Here is a 17,348-nt window from a genome sequence, read left to right as displayed (position 1 = left end):
AACCCAGCTCGCGCTCCAGCGCCCGCGCGCCCGCCCCACCCGCCCTGCGCGCGCGCGCCTTACGGGACAGGAGGGACGGTTGGTGTTTGCGCCAACGGTCCGGGGACACAAGCCACGCCGGGTGAGGGGAAAGCCTGCGTGGGGCCGGAGAGGAGGGGGACGGTGGGTGTGCGGGTGCGAGACTGGATGAAGACGGATTTCAGATCTCTCCATTATGGAGGAGGAGTGAGGGGAAAGGGAGGAAACTAATAAACTCTCCGAGAGTGCTTTCTCCCCAAAATACATAGCTTAAAATAGGGCGGGGGAAGAAATCAGTGTATCCCCTTATAATTCTGACTATGAGTAGGACTCTAAAAACGTAACCTGTGAAGGTTCTAGCTCTGTAAAAGCGTCAATCAGAAGAGTAGCCAGTAGAGTCCGTCACCTCTGGTTACACGACATTTTTCAGTTAGCAGTAAAAGTACATGCATGTTGTCCCGTTACTGAATGATTTCTTAAGAGTCTGTCCCTTTAAAATGTTTTTCGCCATCCATACCCCAGTTAATGACGATGGAGAGTAAAGTCGGCAGCTGAAAGCATAAAAATCATATCCCTTCCCCTCCAACCACTTAACTCATTTCCCCCTTCTCTTTCTCGGCAGGGTAGCTCTTACATAGGGTATTAAGTTATTTCCCCACGAATTTAAGGGATGTAAAGTTAACTATCAAACCAAAATGAGAACAAATCTGTATAAAACACAACAGATGAAGTCAGGCATATGACCATGATACCCCCTCAAAGAAAAGAGGGCTCATAAAGGCTCTAGATCTGAAAATTCTTTTATTAGATATCCTACCAGCACTTCAAATACAACATAATCCAAAACAGAATTGAGAATCTTTCCCTATTCCCATCCTCCCCAAATGACCTGTTCTTTTTGTTTGCACCTTGTTCCCAATATTGCTATCTTCCTTGTGGAGCAAAGTCAAAGTCACCCTTAACTCTCCCTTTATCATGTACTGAAATCTGCTATCAAAGACAGGTTTTTTCCTCTGTAGTGTTGATTCCATCTGTCCTCCTTTTGAAGATTACAAGAACCTAACTGATAATTCAACCACTAGTCTACTCCACCTCCCTTCATGTCACATGTTTATTTGTACCCAGCAAGTACCATGCACTAGGCAAAGCAGTGCAGACCCAGAGACAAAGCTTTTAAAGGCAGTAAGCATCATCTTGAGCTAATCATATTTCTCCCTTGCCCCAAATCCCTGAAAGGATCTTCTTTACACACAGAATTAAGCTCTAAATTTTCTAGCTCAAATACAAGTCCTCTGTGATTCTAACATCTCTTTACCTTTCTTGCATCATCTCCCACAATTCCACCAAAATATCTCTAGTCCTCCATGCTGTGGGTAAGGCCCAGCACTGTCCTGCCTCCAGGCCTTTGCTGAGGGAGCCTCACCTTAGAGCTCTTTTCCCCTATCTTCTCCTGGCAATCTGATCATAAAATTTCAGTTCCCATTTCCCAAAAGCCTTCTCAGATCTTCTTAGATGGAATTTTTTCTCCTCCTTATGTTCCCATAGCATATCTTTTGTACTGCTTGTCTACTTAATTCCAGCTTTTACATATAAGTATGTGTGTATGTTCTCCACTGTATTGTAACCTTCAAGTATTCAAGAATCTTGCTTTTTCATCTCTGTGTCCTCTTTAGAGAATAGCTCACTGCCTTGCACATAGTAAACTTTGTACATCGTTGTCATTCAGTAAATGTTTGCTGAATTGATTTGCAGATTTGAGATTAGGATCTTTCCCAAATCATGGAACTAGGATTTGTTGTTGTTGTTTAGTCCATAAGTCATGTCTGACTCTTTGTTGCCCCATGGACTGTAGCCCAGGCTCTTCTGCACCCGTGGGATTTCCCAGGCAAAAATACTGGAGGGTGTTGCTATCTCCTTCTCCAGGGGATCTTCCCAACCCAGGGACTGAACACCAGTTACCTGCTTGGCAGGCAGATTCTTTACCATTGAGTCACCTGGGAACTAGGACAATAGAGCCACAAAAGAAAGACCTTCCTGCTGCTGCTGCTGCTAAGTCGCTTCAGTCGTGTCCGACTCTGTGCGACCCCATGGGATTTTCTCTGGTCCTCTGTCCATTGGATTTTCCAGGCAAGAGTACTGGAGTGGGTTGCCATTGCCTTCTCCTAAAGACCTTCCTACTACTTGCTAATTGTGTGACTTGAAAATGTTATTTGGCCCCTGTAAGTCTCAAGTTCCTCATCTGCAAAATGTGGTAATTATTTTCTACTGTACTGATTTATGATGAGAATGAAGAGAAATCATATAAGGCCTCTAAGATAATAATTTTTTTCTTTTGAGATAAAGTAATGGCACTTAGCTGTCTAACTTAAAAGAGTGTTTGAATAATACATCTCTATAAAGCACTTGTCAAGAGAAGACTATCCTTGGGCCCAGAGCCTACACATAATAGATGTCTGACACATAGCAGATGGTCAATAAATATTATGTGAGTGAATACATTCTAAAATTCCAACCTCATTATCTAAATAGAAATATCCTAAATCAAAAGGAATCCATGTGGCTTCTCTGGTTTGATGATTATATCATTAGAATACTCATATATTCCAATTCTGTGCTCACCATGCAACCTTTTGATTTAAGACTTAAGCTTAAGTTTGAGAAAAACTACCCCTGACAGGGACCTGCCCTACTCTAGACAGTTACATATCTACAATTGGAAATGAACTGAATTCTGATTTGAGCTGGGGTAATGTAAATTAGTACCTCATAATTGTTCTGAGTTGAGAACATTTCCGGAGAAGTAGAATAGAAACTGGATGGGTGAAAGGACAGTGGACTTCTAGTGCAAGCTAGACACTCTTGTCCTGCCATTAACTTGCAGTGTGATTTTAGCCAAGTTACTCCTCTCCCAAAAGTCTGATTACTTATAAAATTAGGAGTTCTAATATTCTTTCCACGTCTGTATCATCAGATCAGATCAGTCGCTCAGTCCTGTCCGACTCTTTGCGACCCCATGAATCACAGCACGCCAGGCCTCCCTGTCCATCACCAACTCCCAGAGTCACTCAGACTCACGTCCATCGAGTCAGTGATGCCATCCAGCCATCTCATCCTCTGTCGTCCCCTTCTCCTCCTTCCCCCAATCCCTCCCAGCATCAGAGTCTTTTCCAATGAGTCAACTCTTCGCATGAGGTGGCCAAAGTACTGGAGTTTCAGCTTTAGCATCATTCCTTCCAAAGAAATCCCAGGGCTGATCTCCTTCAGAATGGACTGGTTGGATCTCCTTGCAGTCCAAGGGACTCTCAAGAGTCTTCTCCAACACCACAGTGCAAAAGCATCAATTCTTTGGCGCTCAGCCTTCTTCACAGTCCAACTCTCACATCCATACATGACCACAGGAAAAACCATAGCCTTGACTAGACAGACCTTTGTTGACAAAGTAATGTCTCTGCTTTTCAATATGCTATCTAGGTTGGTCATAACTTTCCTTCTAAGGAGTAAGCATCTTTTAATTTCATGGCTGCAGTCACCATCTGCAGTGATTTTGGAGCCCAGAAAAATAAAGTCTGACACTGTTTCCACTGTTTCCCCATCTATTTCCCATGAAGTGATGGGACCAGATGCCATGATCTTCATTTTCTGAATGTTGAACTTTAAGCCAACTTTTTCACTCTCCACTTTCACTTTCATCAAGAGGCTTTTGAGTTCCTCTTCACTTTCTGCCATAAGGGTGGTGTCATCTGCATATCTGAGGTTATTGATATTTCTCCCGGCAATCTTGATTCCAGCTTGTGCTTCATCCAGCCCAGCAATTCGTATGATGTACTCTGCATAGAAGTTAAATAAGCAGGGTGACAATATACAGCCTTGACGTACTCTGTATCATACTGTTCACCAATTAACAACTAAAGTAGGCACTAAGAACTTGGTAATACTCTGCTTTAAGTCACAACTAGAGTAGAGACATTACTTTGCCAACAAAGGTCCATCTAGTCAAAGCTATGGTTTTTCCAATAGTCAAGTACGGATGTGAGAGTTCGACTATAAAGAAAGCTGAGCGCCGAAGAATTGATGCTTTTGAACTGTGGTGTTGAAGAAGACTCTTGAGAGTCCCTTGGACTGCAAGGAGATCCAACCAGTCAATCCTAAAGGAAATCAGTCCTGAATATTCACTGGAGGGACTGATGCTAAAGCTGAAATTTCAATACTTTGGCCACCTGATGTGAAGAACTGACTCATTGGAAAAGACCCTGATGCTGGGTAAGACTAAAGGCAGGAGGCGAAGGGGACGACAGAAGATGAGATGAGATGGTTGGATGGCATTACCAACTCAATGGACATGAGTTTGAGCAAGCTCTGGGAGTTGGTGATAGACAGGGAAGCCTGGCCGGCTGCAGTCCATGGGATTGAAAAGAGTCTGACACGGCTGAGCAGCTGAACTGAACTGAGTCATCATCTCGCCATCTCTGACCATGCAACTCGAATGCCAATAAACTGATTAGGACTAGAAACCCTAACATTTATCTTGGAAGACATTCCCCCATGGGTCTCCTGCATTCCTGCATGTCTTGTTGAATATGCTAAGGATGGGATGCAAAGTCTGAATGAATGACTGGTAAACCATTTCTCAGAATTTGCAACAAGCAGTCTTGAGGTATGGGGTAACCTCTCCATCTGGAACAAAGAACAGGCTTTCTTCTGCTCACTGTAAAAGAAACAGATTCCCCAACTAAGTTTCCCTCTTCTCTAATGCAACCTACTGTGGGGAAAGGCATCTATTTGGACCCTTCACATCATCCCTGTGGGATTTGGGGACAAGGTGAATTGATGTAAATATGATGTTCATGCCTCTTGCTGTGTTGTGAATAACAAAGTCCTTTGTTCTTAAGAAAAAATTATAGCTATGTGTGGCAATAGATGGGGCTTCCCTGGTAGCTCAGCTGGTAAAGAATCTGCCTGCAATGCTGGAGATCTGGATTTGATCCCTGGGTTGGGAAGATCCCCTGGAGGAGGGCATGGCAACCCACTCCAGTATTCTTGCCTGGAGAATCTCCATGCACAGAGGAGCCTGGCGGGATACAGTCCATGAGGTTGCAAAGAGTCAGATACGACTTAGTGACTAAGCACACACAGCATAGCATGGTGACAGATGTTAACTAGATTTATTGTGGTGTTCATCTCCCAACATATACAAATACCAAATCATGTTGTACACCTGAAGCTAATATAATGTTATATGTCAGTTATACTTCAACAAAAAAATTTTTAATTAAAAACAAAATCTTTTGTCTCTGCCATCACCCATGCAACAGTAATAGGCTAATTTATCAGATTTAAATAGGATAAAATAAAATTGAAGACCTATACCCTTAAGTGATAAGTTAATATGAGAGCGGAAAACCAAGTTTCATATAACCATAGATTTTTTATGTTTGCTCTTCTGTGTCATTTTCATAGTCCAAGTTCAAGACATCTGCAGATGGCTGGAAACTTAGATGTTAGAGAAATTTAGTTAGCCCATGGTGTACTAACAAGATCAAAATTATTATTTCAATCTCTGCATAATTTATTTGTTTACTAGATTTATTTTTTAATTTTTTTTTAATTTTATAAGTATTTGGATACCTACATTAGAAGTCAGTTAACACAAATGTGACAGATAAGAATTTTAAAGGCTCAACAATACAATGCATTAAAAATTTGCATTCTAAATAGATGAAACTTGTTCTATGGTTAAAATTTTCAATGTAATTCCAGCTAAGCCATTATATCCTCTTATAATCCTAATTAAAATAATGTGTTTAAAGGACCAACCTGGCCTATTATACTCTAAATCTTCTGATTTAAGTTTTTAATTTTATTTATTACATACATTTTAGTAAGAATGAAGTATGTTACACTCAACAAAAACATTCTACTTGATTTATTTTTGTTTAAAATTCTGTATTGTTCTACTTAACAAATTAAGGCATTTCCAGAGACTAAAGCTTGGTCTTCCTTTGTCTTCTTGGTTTTCCTTTTTCTTAGTAGCTACTATTAGTTCATTCTTAGTAAGCTTTTGAAATGTTTAAATAGCATGCTGATAATCAGTTGAGAGGCAGGGCAGGACCTAAAATTTGAAGTTTTTGCCAATTTCTGTGTTGTAAATATTTCCACCGTTGCCTCTTTCAGGTTACCAACATGACACGCAGCAATGGGAAGAGGAGAGCACTGCAGATCAGCTCCAGCCCACCACTGCGGGGGTTTCCTCTTAACACTATACCTACTCTCCACAGGTAATCTCAACCTTGTTCATGGTGTCAGTTACCTATACCTAATCCAGACAAACAAGCTTCACAAGCACCTCAGACTTTTACTAAGAGCAGACTAAAGACCTTCCCCCAAAATCTTGGCCTCCTGCAATATTCACTGACTCAGTGAATGTGCTGTAATCCATCCAGTGATATAAGCCAGCATCCTTGATATCTCATTCCTTTTCTTTGTTTTATCCACTACCAGATCCAGTCAATTTTACCTCCTAAATTTTACTCACTTTTCACAACCATCTTCTTAGTCTGAGGTACCATAAATTCTTTTTTTAATTGAAAAAAAAAAAGATGATAAAATCACAAGAGTAAACTAAATGTGAAAAAAGGCTTAAAAATTACAATGAATTTGATGCTCTTTCCCTAACTGGATGTATTTGCATTGAAAACATACAGATAGTTTGGAATTTTAATCTTTAAATGATCCTTTTCATTCATTCTCTTAGAAAAAGCACATGTAAGTTTTAAGAGGTCTTGTTCTGCTAATATCAAGAAATGAATAAAGCAATTTATGGATCATCTGCAACCTAACAAAGTGAAACCTGGGACATAGAAGTGAATGTTGCTCAGTCGTGTCCAACTCTTTACGACCCCCATGTACTGTATGGTCCATGGAATTCTCCAGGCCAGAATACAGGACATAGAAGATGAGAGAAAAAGGCTAAAGGTTTCCAAAGGAAGAGATGATGGAAAGTCTGGGATTTGAAGTCCTGTGGTTCAAATCTATTATGAGACTATGACAAGAACCCACCATTCTGAGATGTCTTCAGCAAAGTGTGTGAGCATCTTCCTCTAACCAAGCTCTTGCTACAAATCTGTAGAGATGCAGCCATAAGTGATAATACCTCTGGCCCTAACAATAGCCATGACTGTCTGGCTATTCTCCCATATCCTTTCTTCTTCTCTAACCCATTTTTTGTTATAGTAAAGTCAGAGTGATCCCTTTTAAGGAGAGATCATGTCACTCCTCTGCTTAAGTCTTCCTAAGACCAGAATCTTCACAAGGCCAACAGTTCCTCTATGATCTGGCCTCTGCTTTTCTCTCCAGCCTCACCTGGAACCATACACCCCTTTGCATTGTATTTGCAGTAACTTTTCCTTTTCTTAAAGAAACCATATTCCTTTCATCTTGAGGTTTTCATATATTTCATTCCTCCTAGTGCCCCTAGGCATTATGTACATATGTATATATGTACATAAATGTAATTCTTAATAACTATAGTTAATCACAATGGTGTGATCACTCACCTAGAGCCAGACATCCTGGAATGTGAAGTCAAGTGGGCCTTAGAAAGCATCACTATGAACAAAGCTAGTGGAGGTGATGGTATTCCAGTTGAGCTATTTCAAATCCTGAAAGATGATGCTGTGAAAGTGCTGCACTCAATATGCCAGCAAATTTGGAAAACTCAGCAGTGGCCACAGGACTGGAAAAGGTCAGTTTTCATTCCAATCCCAAAGAAAGGCAATGCCAAAGAATGCTCAAACTACCACACAATTGCACTCATCTCACACGCTAGTAAAGTAATGCTCAAAATTCTCCAAGCCAGGCTTCAGCAATATGTGAACCGTGAACTTCCTGATGTTCAAGCTGGTTTTAGAAAAGGCAGAGTAATCAGAGATCAAATTGCCAACATCCGCTGGATCATGGGAAAGCAAGAGAGTTCCAGAAAAACATCTATTTCTGCTTTATTGACTATGCAAAGCCTTTGACTGTGTGGATCACAATAAACTGTGGAAAATTCTGAAAGAGATGGGAATACCAGACCACCTGACCTGCCTCTTGAGAAATCTGTATGCAGGTCAGGAAGCAACAGTTAGAACTGGACATGGAACAACAGACTGGTTCCAAATAGGAAAAGGAGTTCATCAAGGCTGTATATTGTCACCCTGCTTATATAACTTATATGCAGAGTACATCATGAGAAACGCTGGACTGGAAGAAACACAAGCTGGAATCAAGATTGCCGGGAGAAATATCAATAACCTCAGATATGCAGATGACACCACCCTTATGGCAGAAAGTGAAGAGGAACTCAAAAGCCTCTTGATGAAAATGAAAGTGGAGAGTGAAAAAGTTGGCTTAAAGCTCAACATTCAGAAAATGAAGATCATGGCATCCGGTCCCATCACTTCATGGGAAATAGATGGGGAAACAGTGGAAACAGTGTCAGACTTTATTTTTCTGGGCTCCAAAATCACTGCAGATGGTGACTGCAGCCATGAAATTAAAAGACGCTTACTCCTTGGAAGGAAAGTTATGACCAACCTAGATAGCATATTGAAAAGCAGAGACATTACTTTGCCAACAAAGGTTCGTCTAGTCAAGGCTATGGTTTTTCCTGTGGTCATGTATGGATGTGAGAGTTGGACTGTGAAGAAGGCTGAGCACTAAAGAATTGATGTTTTTGCACTGTGGTGTTGGAGAAGACTCTTGAGAGTCCCTTGGACTGCAAGGAGATCCAACCAGTCCATTCTGAAGGAGATCAGCCCTGGGATTTCTTTGGAAGGAATGATGCTAAAGCTGAAACTCCAGTACTTTGGCCACCTCATGCGAAGAGTTGACTCATTGGAAAAGACTCTGATGCTGGGAGGGATTGGGGGAAGGAGGAGAAGGGGACGACAGAGGATGAGATGGCTGGATGGCATCACTGACTCTGAGTGAACTCTGGGAGTTGGTGATGGACAGGAAGGCCTGGCGTGCTGTGATTCATGGGGTCGCAAAGAGTCGGACAGGACTGGGCGATTGAACTGAACTGAATGCCCCTCCTCCTCAACCTAGTTAATTTCTTCCCTGATTCCAGAGTTCAAACATAACTTCCTTTCTTAACTTTTCAAATCATATCCCAGCCCCTAATTTTTGATGCCAGAGCACCCTCTTCTTCTTCTGATTAGGATTTATCATAATTCACCCCACTTCGAAGGAAGTGGTAAATATATGACATTCAGCTACAGGAGATCTTGGACAAGACCTCTTATTTAATTTCTCCTGTCCAGGAGACTTTGGACAAGATCTTGGCTTCAATTTTCCCAAATACAAAGCAAAGTTTAAATTAAAGCCTCTACCTTAGGTACATAGCTCTGATTTCTATGATTCCAAGTAAAGGTTATTCCAGGAGGTTGTATAATATAGATATTAAGAAACTGGACTCTGGAGTCACCTTGATTCCAATACCACCCTCTTCTTTTTAATAATTTATATATTATGATCTAAGTATGATGTTCTGAAATAAAATAAGTTAGAAACATTTACATTCCCTTTCTAATCAATTTTTTAAGTGCCCCACATCAAAATTTTAAAACTCTGCATTGAACACAGCCAGGCAGAAAAAAATCAGACATTCTCATGATAATGGATTAAATTAAAACTAACATTGTCTTTATTATGCCTAATCATCAGGTATTTGACCTAGCTCAAATCAATAAGAATGCATTTGCACTAAATTAAAATGAAATTTCTTCCTGAAGGTGGCACTGTGAACAAGGAAAAGTAATAAATCCACTAAATTTTTCAGGACTACAGGACTATCTTATTAGGTTAAAAAAAAAAAAAGCAACATAATATGCATCCTGGTACCTTTGACTTCTAACTCGCCATTTTCTTTTCACTTTGATTCTTTAAATTCATTGTTAATTGTAGGTGTACCCATTAGCTTTTTGAGTAAGTTTTTAAATTGATATTTCCTTAATAAAAAAACAACTAATAGCTGAAATTTATTGAATGCTAACTATATTCAGCCACTGTACTACAAACTTCAGCAGTGAATTAAAGGAAGGAGGTTTTGGTTTGGTTTGGTCTGTACCACGCAGCATGTGGGATCTTGGTCCCCCCACTAGGGATCGAACCTGTGCTTCCTTGCAGGGGGAGCCTAGAGTCTTAACCACTGGACCACCAGGGAAGTCCAGGAGCTCTTCTAAAGTAATATTTAACTCACACAGCTCCAACCTACTTGATTTTGCCAGGGAATTGAAGCATTTATAAACTTGTTTCTCTGCTTACCGCCTCCCGCCCCGGGACAACACGTAAGGAGACGAGGTAGGATGTTTGTCTTTATTAACAGGAGATTTGACTAAATAAGAGCCTTTACTTTGTTACCTGCTGCCAAATAAAAGTGAAGATCTCATCAAGGACATTTTCTGTTTCCTGTTGTTAAACACCAGTTGACATGCACCAGAATCAGACCTACTTTATAGCAAGGTATAAGCCACCTAAATTATTTTGTCATCCAGTGTAGGAAGGTGTGAGTCCTAAAACCTAAAAGTTTACTGTTACCTTACTGCCAAGAAGCTAGTACAATTTTAGAACAACCTTCAAAGTTTAAGAGCATAATTTGAGTACATGGATTGGCTGTGTGCCACAGGGGCTACCATTCTTAATTTTTCTTGAGGTTTTATAGCTTTATCTCCTAGATATTAGTTTTTCAAATTGCTCAGAAAACTTGAATTGTCTCACTTTTATGGAAAACTTGCCCCTCAGCTGAAGCACAAGACTGTTAGACCATCACACTTAAATGAAACACTTCCAACTATACTTATCCAATGAGTAAATATACCTGTGTAAATACAGAAGCATTTAGTTAACATTTCAAACAGTTCAAATTAGCAACTTGGTCATAATTTCAACACAATTATGTTTACATTTCAGTAATACTATACACAATGACCTGATTTACTAGAGTAAGGCAGAGGAAAAGCTTCTTAAATTCTTCACGGGACTAGGAAACACACAATAGCATACAGAGTCTCATGGCTGGCAATTCCTTTAAACACTGATGAAAATCAGCATAGTTACTGTAGGCAGGACTAAACTCTGGCTGCTCTCTAGTTCTCTGAGAGATCATGATTATGTTCAACTCCTGCTCAATAGACAGCACACACTACAGGGTAAACAGAGAACTGAGTTCATTTCTGCCCTTGGAGAGCTCTTGGACTAAAAGTGAAGAGGAAACAAGCACAGTAATAGTTTTAATCCTGACAGTCGCAAGAGGGGACACATGAAAATGCAAGGTGTTGTGGGATATTCATTTATATAAATATATTGTCGTCTGTAAGCTTCCTAAGATTAAATAATTTCAATTCCTATTTCTCAGTGCTTTGTTTACTGTGCTATTCTGAAGCCTCAGGTTTCAATATTTATCTTAGATTATAGAACTCAAAACTGTCCCACCATTATAAAGCCTGGAAAATCTGAATTTTGGAAGAAATGCCTTACTTCTCTTGATTTCCTACCGTTTTGTTCACTTTTGAGAGAATTATAGAAATGAGCGTAATCCCATATATATTTTTAAATATCCAGCCACAGGGTGTTGATTAAATAAGCTATTCCACATATATATAATGAAGTGAAGTCATTAAAATGTTTCAGAGATGAAAATCATGAAAGAATCATCACTGCCATTCAGTTCAGTTGCTCAGTCGTGTCCTATTCTTTGCAACCCCATGGTGTGCAGCACACCAAGCTTCCCTGTCCATCAGCAACTCCCAGAGCTTGTTCAAACTCATGTTCATTGAGTCAGTGATGCCATCCAACTATCTCATCCTCTGTCATCCCCTTCTCCTCCTGCCTTCAGTCTTAACCAGCCTCAGGGTCTTTTCCAGTGAGTCAGTTCTTCACATCAGGTGGACAAAGTATGGACCTAACAGAAGCAGATGATATTAAGAGGCAGTGGCAAGAATACACAGAACTATACAAAAAAGATCTTCATGACCCAAATAACCACAGTGGTGTGATCACTCACCTAGAGCCAGACATCCTGGAATGTGAAGTCAAGTGGGCCTTAGGAAGCATTACTCTGAACAAAGCTAGTGGAGGTGATGGTATTCCAGTTGAGCTATTTCAAATCCTAAAAGATGATGCTGTCAAAGTGCTGCACTCAATATGTCAGCAAATTTGGAAAAGTCAGTAGTGGCCACAGGACTGGAAAATGTCAGTTTTCACTCCAAAGAAAGGCAATGCCAAAGAATGTTCAAACTACCACACAATTGCACTCATCTCACATGTTAGTAAAGTAATGCTCAAAATTCTCCAAGTCAGGCTTCAACAGTACGTGAACCATAAACTACCAGATGTTCAAGCTGGGTTTATAATGGGCAGAAGAACCAGAGATCAAATTGCCAACATCTGTTGGGTCATAGAAAAAGCAAGAGAATTCCAGAAAAACATCTACTTCTGCTTTATTGACTATGCCAAAGTCTTTGACTGTGTGGATCATAACAAACTGGAAAATTCTTCAAGAGATCGGAATACCAGACCAGCTTACCTGCCTCCTGAGAAATCTGTATGCAAGTCATGAAGCAACAGTTAGAATGGGACATGGAACAACAGACTGGTTCCAAATGAGGAAAGGAGTACGTCAAGGCTGTATATTGACATCCTGCTTATTTAACTTCTATGCAGAGTACATCATGTGAAATGCTGGGCTGGATGAAGCACAAGCTGGAATCAAGATTTCCAGGAGAAATATCAATAACCTCAGATACACAGATGACACCACCCTTATGGCAGAAAGTGAAGAAGAACTAAAGAGCCTCATGATGAAAGTGAAAGAAGAGAGTGAAAAAGCTGGCTTAAAACTCAACATTCAAAAAACAAAGATCATGGCATCTGGTCCCATCACTTCATGGCAAATAGATGGGGAAACAATGGAAACAGTGAGAGATTTTATTTTTCTGGGTTCCAAAATCACTGCAGATGGTGACTGCAGCCATGAAATAAAAAGATGCTTGCTCCTTGGAAGAAAAGCAATGTCCAACCTAGACAGCATATTAAAAAGCAGAGACATTACTTTGCCAACAAAAGTCTGTCTAGTCAAAGCTATGGTTTTTCCCATAGTCGTGTATGGATGTGAGAGTTGGGTCTAAAAGGAAAGCTGAGAGCCAAAAAATTGATGCTTTTGAACTATGGTGTTGGAGAAGACTCTTGAGAGTCCCTTGGACTGCAAGGAGATCCAACCAGTCCATCCTAAAGGAAATCAGTCCTGAATATTCATTGGAAGGACTGATGTTGAAGCTGAAACTCCAATACTTTGTCCACCTGATGTGAAGAACTGACTCATTTGAAAAGACCCTGATGCTGGGAAAGATTGAGAGCAGGAGGAGAAGGGGACGACAGAGGATGGGATGGTTGGATGACATCACCAACTTGATGGACATGAGTTTGAGCAAGCTCCAGGAGTTGGTGGTAGACAGGGAAGCCTGACGTGCTTCAGACCATGGGGATGCAAAGAATCGGACACGATTGAGTGACTGAGCTGAATTGAACTGTGGAGATGGTGGCAAAACCCTTGAATACACTAAAAAATGTTAAGTTGCACATTTCAAATCAGTGAATTACATAGTATGTAAAATGTATTACAATAATTCTGTTGAAAAAAAAAAAAAGAATCCCTTGGTTCAATCAGCTATTGTTGGTGATGTGGATGATAAGGGCGAGAGTTGGGTGATAGCCTAAACCAAACAGAACCAGTCCTGTGTCCTTAGATCTCTTCCCAGAAAAGGGGAGTCATGATGTGCTTGGAAGCAACCCTAAGAGGTATCTTCTACATTAGGAATTTCCATTATAAAGAAATAAATGAAAGAGAAATCCTGAAACCTTGAGGGTTAGGCATGATCTTATAAAAGTGCTCAAAACCATCATTATCCCTCACAGAACAGTGTATCTGTATTTGCTTTAAACCATGACATGACTTAAAAATAATTGAATTTTCCACATCCTATACCTAAATGCAATTTCTAATTATTACTTGGCTATCCATATAAATCCTAAGTAAATCTGTGGTGTTTCTTTTCCCTTGCATCAGTACAATATGAATAAATGTAAATAATTGTTATGTCTGATTTACATTGTGTTTTGTTAAGCAGCTAAAAGTAAATATTGAAAATAGAAGGAAATGGCAACCCACTCTAGTATTCTTGCCTGAAGAATCCCATGGACAGAGGAGCCTGGCAGGCTACAGTCCATGGGGTCACAAGAGTCGGACACGACTTAGCGACTAAACCACCACCACCACCATGCAAGTTTGAACAGGTGTTTGTCTAAAGGAAGGCTATAGATCTTAAAGTGCAGGGCTAACTGAATCAAAGCAAATTACTATCCTAAGTATGCAGATTTCCTTACATGGAATGATACTCAATTTTCTTTGTTTGTTTGTTTTGTTGCCACACCTTGCAGCTCCTGGGGATCACTGACCAGGGACTAAACCCTGGTTCTGCACAGTGAAAGTCTTAACCAATGGACCACCAAGGAATTCCCAATGGTACTCAGTTTTAACCATCCTATTTCATGTAAGTTTTCATTACAAATGGTCTCAGATTAATTCTAGATGTAAGTGGCAATACAATATGAACAACTACATGAAAATAATACACAGGACCTCATAAATGAGTGAATCAAAGATCACTCCAAGAAGAAAGAGGTACTAGATGAAGATGGATTCGTTAATACGAGAATATATTTTTTTCAAAGAAAGATCTGTTAGGTACTTGGGATGGCAAGAAAAACTCAGTTAACCCAGTGAGTTAGAATAAAAATGTAGAACTTTTAAATAACATTTTTAATAGGCTTGTGGTCACATGATAATACATTTTTAAGCTTTTCAGAATTGTGGGACATTGAGATATGCATAAAATGTTCTCTCTTTTTAAATCAATGCATCTTTTCCCAAGGGACTAAGATGCCTCCAGGACCTGGGCAAGTTTCCTTCTATAACTCAATCTGAGATACCTTGAGGCAGGGAATTCCACTGGGAAGGAAGAATTGGATTCAATTTACTGTTTCCGGATTTCCTCCCCAGGATTGCCTACAAGAGTTAAGAAACTGTTGTGAATGTCTCCAGCACTCAATAAAATTGCTCTCTAGATCCCTACATTTGACAAGTAGGCTCCAGAATTCAGCCGTGAGCAAGGACACCACATTTGCTCTCCAAATGCAATCTATGCCCACACTTTCGACATTAACGCATACCTATATTTTTACTTCATGGGCAGTTTTCTCCAGTTGGAAGCAAGAGAGAAGGAGGAGTTAGATTCCAGTGAGAAGGATTTTATACACCTTGCTGGCTTTGAGATTTAGGGGCCCACATGCAAGGGCCAGAATGACAGCTCTAGGAGTAAAGACAAGTCCCCAGTTTGCAGCAAGCCAGGCAATACAGACCTTGGCCCTGCCATCATAAGGAACTGGATTCTGCCAACAATCAGACTGAGTTTGGAAATGGAATCCTCCCAGAGTTTCTAAATAAGGATCCAGCCAACACCTTGATTTCCAAGAAATCCAGAGCAGAGAACCCAGCTTAGCCATCTCTGATCTACAGAACTATGAGATAGTAAGTTTGTGTTGTTTTAAGCACTAACTTTATGGCAATTTGTTACCACAGCCATAGATAACTAATACAAACAGATAACTATAGTGTTTGTCAGGTAACAGGCACTGTGTCAAGCATTTGAGGTGCATCACCTGGATCAGTCTCACAATGTCTATTGTCCTGGTTTCAAAATTGAGCAGTAAGACCCAAGTCACCGAGCTGGCCAGTCCCCTCAGGACCATGATAGGAATCAACCATCTCTATGTGACTGCAGAACCTTTGACCATTTCTATACAATGGTCCACTGCTGCTATTCAATAATCATATGTATAGAGGATCCAAGTTTTAAATACACACAAACATACTTATACATTCACATATGTATATATATTAAAAATTTCTGAAAGAAAATATACCAAAATATTCAGAATTGTATCTTTAGATGGTAGGATTATCACTTCTTACTTCATTATGGTTTCCTGTTTATCTGAATTACTTTACAATGAGCATATTCTACTTGCATAAAATTCTTATTTCCTTTTTTTTTAGTTAAAAGATGAAGGTGAAAATTTATTAAGGAGAATCCGACCTGAGTACCAATCATTTCTTTCATCTTATTCCCAGAGACTCCCACACTTAAAGACTCATCACATACCCAGGTCTTGGGCTCTAGCTGCAGCCCTCCAAGTGCTTCCATCCCTTTCAGGCTCCCAGGTCCCCAAAAGAAGGCCAAGAACTATCGTGGGTCCTCTCTGAGGATGGAAGCCCATCTCACTCCCTGATAGGGGGCCCGAGCTCTGGTGTCAGAGTCTAAAGGACACATTTCTCCTGTCTTTTCTCTTCAGGTTTCTCTACATTAGTGACACCAATCAAACCTCTGTGACAGATCCTGTTAGACAGTCTAAGAGCTTTCCCCAACTCCTTTCCCTCTTGCCTACCTGTCACTATAGTGGCTAGGATAATGAGAAACTAGATTCCCCAGCCTCCCTTGCAAGTAAGGGTAACTGTGTGCCTCAGGTCTGATTTTGAGACTAGAGTGAAAACCCACCCGGGAGTTTCCTGGGAAATGCTTTTTTGCTTCCTTAAACAAAGAGACAGAAGCAATCTGTGAAGCTTTCTACCCCTCCTTTCTTTTTATCTTTAATGCAGACAAGATGCCTGAAGCTACAGCAACAATCTTGTGATCATGAAACATCAAACATGAAGACAAATGTCTAATAAATTAGTGGAGCATAAACCATAAAGTCTGGTTTGTTGATAGCATCATTAGCAAATGTTAGCAACTCCTGTCTCACCCGATTATGTGTGAAAAAACAAACCCTTATCTTAAAACCCAAATGTGATTACCTCCATTCTTATCTCAACTGCCTGCTGCAGATATTAGAGTACTGGTGCTCTTTTCTGTTAGATGCAGAAATGAGAGAGAGAACTGGGAGAGGGGAGGAGAAAGAAGTAATTGGGGAAAATCTGTTTGTGTTTTCCACATATAGGTTGCTTCATGTCCCTAATTTTGTCCTGTCCCATAAAATCCTATGCTGAAACCGAGACATCATGCTTATCACATATGACACAGATTACAGCCCACAACATCTATTTTAAGGAGGAGACAGTAGGATTGACATTTAAATTCAGTCATGTGACCTACAGAATCATCCAGCCAATGATTCTACTTATGTTTTGATTCAAATAAATTTTTTCATGAATAACTGATAAAATGGAATGCCAT

At 40.1% G+C, this 17,348-nt stretch overlaps 1 long non-coding RNA gene across 2 annotated transcripts; it reads left to right on the top strand.

The window, feature by feature from the left end:
- The first annotated feature begins 1 nt into the window (after nt 1).
- On the top strand, nt 2-16,859 carry LOC139178003 (uncharacterized). 2 transcript variants are annotated; one of them, XR_011562426.1, is made up of 5 exons: nt 2-121; nt 6,190-6,293; nt 10,287-10,359; nt 14,494-14,606; nt 16,772-16,859. It is a non-coding gene; the product is annotated as an uncharacterized lncRNA (long non-coding RNA). The 2 variants fall into 2 exon arrangements; XR_011562425.1 differs by lacking the exon at nt 10,287-10,359.
- Nucleotides 16,860-17,348: the final 489 nt, after the last annotated feature.

This window comes from Bos indicus, chromosome 20 (genome assembly GCF_029378745.1).
Source record: "Bos indicus isolate NIAB-ARS_2022 breed Sahiwal x Tharparkar chromosome 20, NIAB-ARS_B.indTharparkar_mat_pri_1.0, whole genome shotgun sequence".
Taxonomy (NCBI): domain Eukaryota; kingdom Metazoa; phylum Chordata; class Mammalia; order Artiodactyla; family Bovidae; genus Bos; species Bos indicus.
The sequence above is the reverse complement of the archived record's forward strand: the minus strand, read 5'-3'. Positions and strand labels throughout refer to the sequence as shown.